The following is a 12,500-nucleotide window of genomic DNA, read 5'->3' as shown; positions in this document are numbered from 1 at the left end:
AAAACTTCGAGGGGCCGGAAGAAATATAACAAGATCCATTCGGGCATATTTGTGTGGGGGCGGGTCGTGTGTTTGTGCACTTCATGTTAAAATTCATGTTAAAATTCATACGCGCAATTTGATTCTAAAGTAAGCTAGAAATAACGGCTATGAAATGTCAAAAGGAAAAATATCATACGATTCAAAACTTTGTAACTCCATTTACGAAAACCGAAATTACATTTTTGCAACCCAATATATATATATATGTTTTAAAAATATGTTTAGAGATTCTATGTGATTCGTAGGTTTTTCATATTTGTATATATACTATATACATATACACAGTATTATAATTAGTAAACATATAAATAAATAGAAAAATTAAAATACCTTTCTACAAGATACAAATAAATCAGTAATTACATCCATTCATTCTCCATTTTCGTCTGCATGTTTTTCTCTCTATATTAATAATTTTAATGATCTCAAATATATGCAAATGAACCAATGGAATACCTTGGATTATATAATCCCTAATGAAGACTTAACTTCCTCGTATTAACTACATGTATATATATATATATATATATATATAAGAGACCAAAATGTACGTACGCCGCTATATATTTATATATAAAAAAGTACATAAATGGGACAAGAACACAATACATCCAGACAGATAATGCAAAGAAAACAACGACGAGTCATTCGGAGTTTTATTTCCTATATGTGTGTGATTGTGTGTGTGTGTGTGTGTGTGTGTGTGAGTGCGTGTGTGTGTGTGTGTGTGTGTGTGTGTGTGTGTGTGTGTGTATGTGTGTGTGTTTGTCCCACCAACATCGCTTGACAACCGATGCTGGTTTGTTTAAGTCCCCTTAACTTAGAGGTTCGGCGAAAGAAACCGATACAATATGTACTAGGCTTACAAAGAATAGGTTTTGGGGTCAATTTGCAGTCAAATAACTGAAACAATAGAAGAATATATTAGTATATAATGTACAAGCGCATAAGCATATGAATATGTAAAAGGTAAATTAATAAATATGTTGGTTTATTGGATCAATGGACAGCTTAAAGAAATTAAGAGTGAAGATATTTCCGTTAATGCGGAAGACCATAGGCAAGCCAGTCTGTCTGCTTCTCACTCATTTATTAGAAGCAGTGACATCCACAGTTGTCTCCAATAGAGATGAATGGTTTCAATCTGAATTTGTACACGTCATAGTTTAACCGTATGTAATATGCATGCATATACATATATATATATATATATATATATATATGTGTGTGTGTGTGTGTGTGTGTGTGTGTGTGTGTGTGTCTGTGTGTGTGTGTGTGTGTGTATGCATATGATGACAAATATGTATCCATACATGTAGATATTGATAGATAACCATATAGATACACAGACATACATAAATACACACACACATATATGTATAACATATACATACACACTTATACACACTTATACAGACACATACAAACATATATATACATTTATATATATTATATACATATATATATATATATATATATATATATATATATATATATATATATATATATATATATATATATACATATACATATATATACACACACATGTATGTATATGAATTTGAACAATCAAATTTTACATCACTCCGTATTTGTGGAGATTAATTTAGTTTTAGTGTTCTTTCTGTAGCTTTAGATTTCATTTATTCTCTACCACCATCTCTCTCTCTCTCCCTCTCGCTCTCTCTCTCTCTCTCTCTCTCTCTCTCTCTCTCTCTCTCTCTCTCTCTCTCTCTCTCCCTCTCTCTGATGATTTCCTCGATTTTATATTAATGTCCCAGTTAGTTAAGGGTCCATTAATGTGTTTCTAGTGATGTCCTGCTAGAATTTTCTTATTTTTCTTTTCATTGTTAATGACACAGCCGTTCTTCTCATTCAGTATTTCCGCACCACTGGTTTTCAAGACAATTTTAAACAAGGGACAAATTGTAGTGTTGCAGATATAAAAAGGCAATTATATTCTACTGGTTTCCGCATTAGTTTACAGCGATGACAGAGTAAGTATAGAGAAGTTTATATCAATTATTTCTTGGAATCAAACGCGTAACCAATACTGGCAGTCAATACAGATCTTAATTATATTGCGCACTAATTTATAATGTAATTTATTGTGAAAAGTCTTTGGTCTTGCGCCATTATTAAGAAGCCATCTGTCTTGGTGTGTATAGATCTAAAATATATGGAACTTTAGATGCAATATACTTTTGTCGCCATCTTCTTTGTTTGCTTCACCGAGAATATTGTCTGTAGAGATATTTCTCTAAACTATTTGGTTTGGAAGATGATATATTCGATATAATTTAACCTTTTAGCATTTTTCCTACAGTGTTTTATTTATATAATAAGGAAGAAAATATAAACCTATCAACTTTTTGCAGTATTTACGTATAAACAATCGGGCACATACATTACATATACCCATCATATGTGTGTGCGCATGAGTGTGCGCGTGTATGTCATAGTACACGTGTGTGATTATAGTTTTATGTATATGTACTTATATATATCCGATCTTTCCTTTGTATATTTACTCAATGCCATTACCTGGAAGGTGCCGTGGTACATTAAGTTCATTCCTGTCTTTATGTCTTTAAATTTTGAAATATGTATATCATTTCGGTTTGGTATCACATTTGGGATTTTACTGAGAAGGGATTTCCATTCAATAATTATTAAGTAACCGCAAATGCTTCCAGCGTTCCATTTATTCCCCAATGAAAATGATTTATAGCCGAGGTTCAAGGAGAGACCGACAACAAACCTGCTAGCGGAAGTAGATTTCCAGCTAAATACATTAGACGTTTCAGTAGTTGAATAATGTTTATCATAAAACTTAAAGAACCTGTACACCGGAATATAAATACAGATGGTTGGCATCAGGTAATTTTGGGGACAAAATCTTGGTAATTGCAGCTCATAGTATTTAAATGTATGTGAAGAATATTGTTATATTAAAAATCGTGGAATATCCACTAACATATGTTACATTAGTCCATACTTTTACAGTTAGAAACAATTTCAGGGGTGACACATGCTGCTGTAATCCAGAACTACTTTTATATTGAAGCATTAAGCTAGGTTTTTATATCTCATTTGGTGAGAAATTTTGGTACAGAAATGCTTTTCGAAAGCGAACAATATAGACAGCATACGCAGTTATTATAGCATCTAATATATCTAATTAAAATTGAAGAACAGATGTGTATTTTATTATGCGCTAGATTAACAATAAGGAAAAGCACACACGCAGAGTAACCGTGAAGTTATATTGTTTGCTTGTTTTTTAATAGAAAGCATTTTTAAAAAGAGTGATAAAATGTATAAAACGTTGTAATCCAAACGTTGTAAAATCGCTATCCAAATATGTCTGGCGACACAAATAAAAAGATTACACCAATATACGTAGCCCAAAATCGTATCTAGAAACTATCAATCCTGATGCACAATTAAGCAAATCAATTTACATGGATCTGGTATGAAATCATTCATGCAACCATTTTTATGAGAACGTCAAACATTAGAAGAGTCGGTTCCAAATATACAAATAAGCAGAATATTTAAGGAGTACCAATAAAGTAAATAAATTTGAGCTGTCGCTGCAAATATTGTTTGTACATACACCACAAGGTAAATTGTTGAAGAGTAGCAAAACTAAATCATGTTATTAAATAAGAAACATATAAAATATTTTATCTGAACATTAGGAAAGAGGAAAAGGAAACTAGAAATATAAATCAATGAAATTTAAATGTTTAACATATTTCCATCTAGAATTGATAATTAACATCTGCAGCACTGCTTTTTGCAATTTTAGCTTAATTTTAAATATATTAAGACACTTATAAATTATGCCATTGCTTATAATCTCTCTATAAGGATCAGTGAAGACCCTCAATGGAGGGCACCGCTAATATCTACAACGAAGCTACTGATCTGCACATTCACATACACATGTTAGAATACTTCGACAGTAAAGACACTAAACTGATTACGTTAAATTAGCTTGTCAACATAATCTATTATTTGCCACTTCCGTCTGCATTTTTAACATTACCTCAGATGTATCTGCTTTCGGTGTTTATTAACCAAGAGTATTGCATTTTCCCCTTAATGAAAATAATTAAGAAATGAAATATATTTCTGTGTGTATGCGAATGTATGTATGTATGTATGTATGTATGTATGTATTTATTCCAGACACACAGATCCTGAGGACAGCTGATATCTTGAGTATTGAGGTGATGGTGCACAAGCACAGGTTACGTTGGACCGGACACCTTATTAGAATGAAGGATAGCAGGATTCAAAAGCAGATGCTCTATGGAGAACTTGTGAATGGAAGGAGACTCCGGCAGAAACAAAGGCTGCGCTTTAAGGACTGTGTCAAGTCATCATTAAAGGCCTGTGATATGCAGGACGCTGACTGGGAGAACAATGCCTATCATCACCACAGATGGAGGAAACAGGTTAAGGAGGGGATCGACACTTTTGAGAGAGCACATATCCGGCATGAAGTACTTAAGCGAGCTGCGCGAAAGCGCACGGCTCATATAGTGAATGGGGAAAGCTTAATCTGCAATGATTGCAGTCGTGTATGCTTGTCAAGAGCAGGGCTCATTGGGCACCAACGGAGCCCCAAATGCAAAATATAAGTTAGTCCTAGAGCGCAAAATGTTCCTGAAGGTCGGCAATGGTCTTTCTCGGTCACGAGTGGACGGCCATCATGTATGTATGTATGTATGTATGTATGCATGTGCGTATGTATGTCGTTATTCAGTTTTATCTCAAGGTTTCTTGCCAATAGAGAAAGAGTCGGTTTCTAACCTAGTTCCCAAACTCTTTCCTTAGAATTTCAACATCAACAACAAAGTATTCTTGTTTGTATGTATATGTGTATGTATGTATGTATGTATGTATGTATGTTTGTATGTATGTATTTATGTATGTATATGTGAAGATTTGTATGTTTTATTTTATATATGTATTCTCATGCATATAGTTGCATATCTAGACATGCTTATATATATTTGAAATATAAATTTCTGGAAAGTTTTACAGATTTTTATAGTTCCAGTGATGGATTGAATGAGTAGTCTTCGAATTAGCTTTCTCCTTTCTGATTTTGAGAAGCCTAATTTCTCAGATCGGTATATAGGCAGTGTACTACATATCTCAGGGCCCCTATAATTACAGGTATAAACCTGATGCATATATATGCACACATCAGACGATGAATAATACTAATAAAAAAAAACTAAATAGATAGCAGTTGCAATTGATTACAAATAATGCTCGATACCCAACATAAATATGATAAAGTAATGTAAAGATTAACGAAACAAAAAGTAATGTAAAGATTAACGAAACAAAATGTACATACCACCAGTCTGAATGGGAAATTAGTCAGTTTTATTCTACAAAATGCAAATATAGGAGTGTATCGGAAGGAAAGGCAAATTTCTAATGAAGACTTGATATCATCAGTGGTACCAAAAGATTTCTACGGTGACTGCTATTTCTCAATATTGATTGCTATTACATGGAGTCTAGCTTGAGTGTAACCGCCATACGATACGAATTTCACCCCGTAAACTAGATGTAAACATGTACGAAAAGAAATTAATTTAATAGTGATTTTTGATTTTCAAGATGGAACAACATACATATTTTGGTGAACATAAGTGTTCATATATTAGACAGCGTATTGCAAGAAATCAATTTTATTTATTTATTTATTTTTTTTTTTTTTATCGAACATAATAGACAAGACGTCGCAAATCGCTACAGGTACCAATTGCAATAATGAAAGATTTTAACAAAAGCTGGCTGAATGTCTAAGGACAAGAATACAGGTCTGGCTACGTGATTTTGTCTTCATAATTTTTATAATTACAACAATTTTCTCCTACCTTATCTTCAGTAGACTTAAATTTTCCGTCGTAAAAGTTTGCTGAAGTAGTTAACATGTTGTAACATACAAGAGTAGCATATATGGATGGATCCAATGAGCACGTGATTATGAAACGAAGTTTCTCATTAAATATCTCTAACTGCACTTATATATTGAATCCTCGAAAGCTAACTTTCTATAAACAATAATCACAACATTTCAATGGCGCAGCTATCGTATATATGTTATGTAATCTCGAAATATAATTTTCTAATAGAGAATAAGAAAAAGTGATCGGCAGGATTTCAAAATTTAAGGTTTCAAATAGAACCTGATAATTACACGAGAAGACCCATTCACACGCGCACACAGAAACATAGACTCACCCCCCCCCCACACACACACACACATACACACACAAAATACACTCACAAAAACGCACACTTGTGTATATGTATATGTGTGCGTGTGTTTATTTAGATATGTTTTTTTTTTCTGTGGTGATGTTAGTGTATTCATAAAACTTAATAGGTGATAATATTTCTCTAGAGGAATTTGGTTTGGGCATTGTTATGCAATCTCTATTGTTGTAGGTTAAATGTAGTTAAATGGTTTCAACAAATAAGAGCTTTATAACACGTGAGGGAGTAATCGAGAAAGAGTAGCAAAAAGAAAACTTTTAGATTCCATATTATTATACAGTGCGTGTGCGTAAATTATTAAATGTTCAGATGCCAACTAATGTGTAGCTATACATTCACATATTAACCACAACTCCAGACACTAACACACACATACACACACAAACACACACATATATAGTTTAGAGTTTACTCTTTCATTATGGTAAGGTGAACAATAAAGTACTCCATCTAATGAGACACAAATATCGTTTAATTTACTCCGTATTAAAGTAAGAGCTACCAATAGTTTCTTTCCAATAAATCAAGTAGTTAGGCAGGTTTTGTAACGTGCATTGTGTCTCCAAGCATTCCCTAAGCTATGAGCACATGGTGTGCTGTTTGAAAATCAGGACGATGTCACATGTGAAGCGACAAGTTACAACAAGAAGGATGGTGACAAATGTGGAATGAGAAAGGAAAGAGTGAAAGGAAACGGAAAAAGAAAGGAAGGAAAAGAAAGAAAATTAGAAAGAGGTCCTCTTTGACCGCAGAAGTCATAATTAAACTCTAAAATAATGCAACAGAGAGAGGTCCAAAAATACAACGCCGAGAGGTCCAAACATCTGCGCAATCCGGATATGGTGATGTCTTCCAGTTCGCCAATTAAAATGTTGTCCGTATGTTTGCATATGCTGAAAATGCTCGATCTGGAATCGTGCAATGTGGTGGGAATCTTAGATTTCTAAAACGAATGCGCGATCTTTTAGCTAAGTACGAGTTGCGTTTATATACGGCATGGATTACTCCACGATTCTCCATTTAATTGTATGTGGAGTGCAGGTGGTTTAAACCTCATATGTGGCTAACCAACTTAGTAGCTTTACTTTCGTTGCAGTGCCGGCAAGAAGAATGGAGGTCTGGATAACGTATTTTAAAATTTTCTTAGCGTAAAGCGATTTAATTTTTCTTTTCAATTACGTTATCTCGAAGCGTTGCTGTGACTTTTACATCACAGAAGACAGAGTTTATCATAAACGCCTGGTAAAGTCGATAAGCTCCAGGGTCTCCACAGTTACAACTGAAAATAGACAATTGATGAGGCGATAACAAGCATCGCCTCATACACACTGTTTCCAATAAATCCTCTGTATCCAACTGTATCCAATTGGATAATGTTCTCATTTCCAGCAAACGTTTTCTTATTCCGCGATGAGATGTTCAAAGCAGTCAATCCTTCGAGTCGGAGCAGAGTCCATGTTATTTTCATGGGAAACCGTCAGCTCGACCAGATTTACGACTTTAACCCCTCACAAGCTTCTTTCAGTTTTCGTCTGCCAAATCCACTCACAAGGCTTTAGCTGGCCCGTGGCTATAGTAGAAGACACTTGCCCAAGGTGCTACGCAGTGGGACTGAACCCAGAGTCATTTGGTTGGTAAGTAAGCTACTTACTACACACCAATAGGAAGTCGTAAATTCATATTTATGTGCAACTACGAATGGTGTTATGAGCAGTGTGATGCAATTCAACATTGAACGTATACGTATATAATATCGTAACAGTGAAAATGTCTGTTTATATATATATATATATATATATATATATAAATGTGTGTGTGTATGTATGTATGTATGTATAGCCATACGAATATTCTTGGATTACTGCTGTCTGAAGTGAGCTGAGCAGAATAGCATAGCAATTAATTACGCCGTATAAAAGTTGATTTTTGGACTGTCAAAAGAAGTTCTTAAATAATATGCACTCTTATCGATTCTGTCATGTTACGCTCCAATTTAATCAGTAAAATACGCGTTAGATATGCCATGGCGATTTGTGAGTTGAAATATTTCAGTATAGCGCATTGCAGTATAACCATTTCCTGTTGCAGCGCAATAGATTATTTGATAACTTTTAATCCATATTAGTGCGCATGCACATATATATTCATTGATCTTCAGTGCTAGTGTAATCGGAATTTTAAAGTAAATATTTTTGACGGATGTTTCAATATATTTGTTACGCGTACAAATATTGTGTTATTTCACAAGACCTCGCTTCTCTAATGTTTAACATTCTCGACAACTAAAAATTTGTTCATTACTTTGTTTACGAAGTACATGATTAAAATACGAATGACATTTGGATGCATATTATTTTCTCTCTCTCTCTCTCTCTCTCTCTCTCTCTCTCTCTCTCTCTCTCTCTCTCTCTCTCTCTCTCTCTTTCTCTCTCTCTCACACACTCTCTCTCTTTCTCTCTCTCTCTCTCTGTACATATATATATATATATATATATATATATATATATATATATATATATAAATATATATATAAATATGTGTGTGTATATATATATACATATATTATATATTTATATATATATACATTCTTTTATTCTTTTACTTGTTTCATTCATTTGACTGCAGCCATGCTGGAGCACCCCCCTTAGTCGAACACATCGACCCCATGAATTATTCTTCGCAAACCTACTACTTATTCTATCGGACTCTTTTGCCGAACCGCTATATTACGGGGACGTAAATACACCAACATCGGTTGTAAGGCGATGGTGAGGGAGTCAAACACACACACATACACAAACATACACACATATATGACGGACTTCTTTCAGTTTCTCTCTACCAAATCCACTAACAAGGCTTTGGTAGGCCCGAGGCTATAGTAGAAGACACTTGCCCAAAGTGCCAGGCCGTGGGACTGAACCCAGAACAATGTAGTTGGGAAGCAAACTCCTTACGTCACAGTCACGCTGCGCCTATATATATATATATATATATATATATATATATATATATATATATATATATATATATATATATATATATATATATATATATATATATATATATATATATATATATATATATATATATATATATATATATTTATATGCCTCATATATACTACATTGACATTCTGTCTGTCTCTGTATCTCTCTGTCTCTCTGTCTCTCCCCCACCCCTCTGAATAGTATATTCAGAGAGTATATTCATATTAAGACTTACATTTAAGGTACCATACGAGCAGATTTCAATGCGTGTGAGAGTAGGAGAGGGAACATGGTGATAATCACATGACAGAGAGTGAAAAAGGCTACCCCAGTACCCCACCCCATTAAAATATGCTGCATTTATTCCTTTATATTAAAACTTAGTATAAAAACAATCATTCAATCTTTTTTAATTCATTTTCGATGAAAAATAGGTAATAGTGCACACACTATATATGTAGGTATACATATGTATATATATATATATATATATATATATATATATATATATATATATATATATATATATATATATATGTAGATAGATATATATATATATATATATAAATATATATGCATACATATATATATCTATATATACACATACATACGTACATACATATATATATATATGTAAATATATATGCATATATATATATATACACACACATATATATATATATATATATATATATATATATATATATATATATATATATATATATATACATACATACATACATATATATATATATATATATATATATATATATATATATGCACATATATATATACATAGATATATATATAGAGAGAGAGATACACACACACTATACCTGTGTGTGAACTTGCGTGTGTATCTCTGTATGTATGCAGTGATACACATACATGTGTTTTACTATGCATACCCAATTTTAATTTCAATTTTCTTTGCCTCTTCTGTATTTTCTTATTTACATATTGTGAAATATTAAATTTCTTTAAAATTTCCTGTTTTTATATCATACCTTCGTACAGAAGCAAAGAGCTTTTTCTAGTTATTAGCATTTGTTTCTCGGCGAGATTTCATTGCTGTTCTAAAAAATATATTTCTGTTACCACGCTTTGGTTATTTTATTTCTATTTTAAATAACATAAAATTCCATTTCATTTTGTAATATTACTTTCATTCCATCTCACGTCTTCAGGATCCTATCTACACATATATACCGATAGCAATACACATGCAATATCTCATAGGGAGCCACTTTACAGGTCGTTCAAATTGTTAGAAATAATAGCCAAACACACTGATTTAAGTAATTTTACCGACCGATGACATGTGAGGGCTCTACATAGTAACTGAATTTTCTAGAAACCAACAACTTCGTCAAATATTGATTTCAAATTGTGGCATAAGGCCGGAAATTTCGAGAGAGGGGATAAGTCGATTACATCGAACCAAATGTTCAACTAGAACTTACTTCATCGATCCCGAAGGATGAAAGGCAAAGTCGACCTCGGCGGAATTTGATCTCAAAACGTAAACACGGACGAAATTTTGTCCGGTGTGCTAACGTTACTTCGTCAAATATTAAGACTTATTTGAATAGGACTTGTTTGATAATATATTCTATGTATAATGTTCCGGGGCTATGTGAAAATAGTTGGAAGTTTCAGGGCGTATAATAAAACAGGTATACTTTCCTGACATACAGGAATATATGCTCTACTTCAGTTGACTTTGGATTAAATATAACCACAATAATAACAAGATAATGTACATCATACAGAACTGTTATTGCAGGACATATTACAACTAGCAATCAAATATCCTCCAAATCGCAGATAACCTCTTCAAATGGGAAAGGATGGACAGTATGCTCCCGGTATCTAGGAGGTCGTCCTAAGAGTTTGAAATGAGAGCCACAACCATCTCAGATCACAACATTTTGGGTGTATTTATATGTATGAGCCAACGAGGGAGCCGCATATATATATATATATATATATATATATATATATATATATATATATATATATATATATAAAGTAAAAAGCCTATTTGACCCATATACCTAGGGCTATAATTCCTCAACATTAATTCCTCAACATTTTGATAGTAATAAAATGACCTGATACTACTATGACCAGTGAAACCTCTAGATTCTAATACTTTTTATAGCCTTGTCCATGCATACTGCTTACACCTTCCCTCTCTTTAGAAGTAATTGTCCCTTTGCTATCACCACTAGATAAGAAACAAAAGAATTCTGAGACAGTTAAAACTTTTGTCTAGAATCATTTACTAGCCTGATAGACTCCGCTATGTCAAGATGGACTTATATATTCTTCCTCACATTTGGATTTTTATGTATGCTCTCTCCCACTTGGATTTAATATGTTGCCACATTTATCTTTTTTCTGCATTTTCGTGCAGCTGAAGATTGCTCTTCATATTGCATTTAAGGTAATGCTCACATTACTTAAATAAATTGAAGTAGCATGAAACGTGCGTACTGCAATCACTTTTGAAATCCGTGTTGCTTATTGTTTGATATATATATATATATATATATATATATATATATATATATATATATATATATATATATATATATATATATATATGTATATATATATATATATACAAAGAGAGAGAGAGAGAGAGATCAGCAAAATCGCTCTTGAATCATAGTATATTTTCTTAGAAGATAATATATTTCTCAACATAATACTGGATTCTCTACACACAGGAAAAACATAGAATGGCCACTAATGGGGCATATTTTATCATCGATTAGCTCTTTTGTTGTTGACTTTGTAACTAAAATACAATAGCAAGGCGTACACACGACGAACACCCCACTTGTTCGTTGACGTACGTTCTGCAATATATCACCACACACAAAATCCAATATCAAATCTAAATACATTTTATATCCATTCTCTTATTCTCTTTCTCTCTCTCTCTCTCTCTCCATGTATAGAGACACACACACATACATATTTACACGAGTATTATTCAAATGTATTAAGTAATTGTTCAGCATATACTAATTGCAGTGTCACAAACGCTATCTTTAAGATAGTGTGTTCAGACTCAAGTCACTATGAACAGTTGTGCATACATACGTATATATACGTGTGTGTGTGTGCGCGCGTCCGCGTGTTTCA

General features: G+C 32.9%; 1 long non-coding RNA gene across 1 annotated transcript in view; it reads left to right on the top strand.

The window, feature by feature from the left end:
- Positions 1-1,648: 1,648 nt before the first annotated feature.
- The window catches only part of LOC149133048 (uncharacterized), a 13,997-nt gene continuing 3,145 nt past the window's right edge, over positions 1,649-12,500 (top strand). The window contains exons 1-2 of the long non-coding RNA XR_016243912.1: positions 1,649-2,039; positions 5,806-5,894. This is a non-coding gene — a long non-coding RNA (uncharacterized LOC149133048). The remainder of the gene's footprint in view (positions 2,040-5,805; positions 5,895-12,500) is intronic.

This window comes from Octopus bimaculoides, chromosome 12 (assembly GCF_046866305.1).
Source record: "Octopus bimaculoides isolate indiv1 chromosome 12, ASM4686630v1, whole genome shotgun sequence".
Lineage (NCBI taxonomy): Eukaryota > Metazoa > Mollusca > Cephalopoda > Octopoda > Octopodidae > Octopus > Octopus bimaculoides.
Note: the sequence above shows the minus strand (reverse complement) of the source record. Positions and strands in the feature narration are given on the sequence as shown.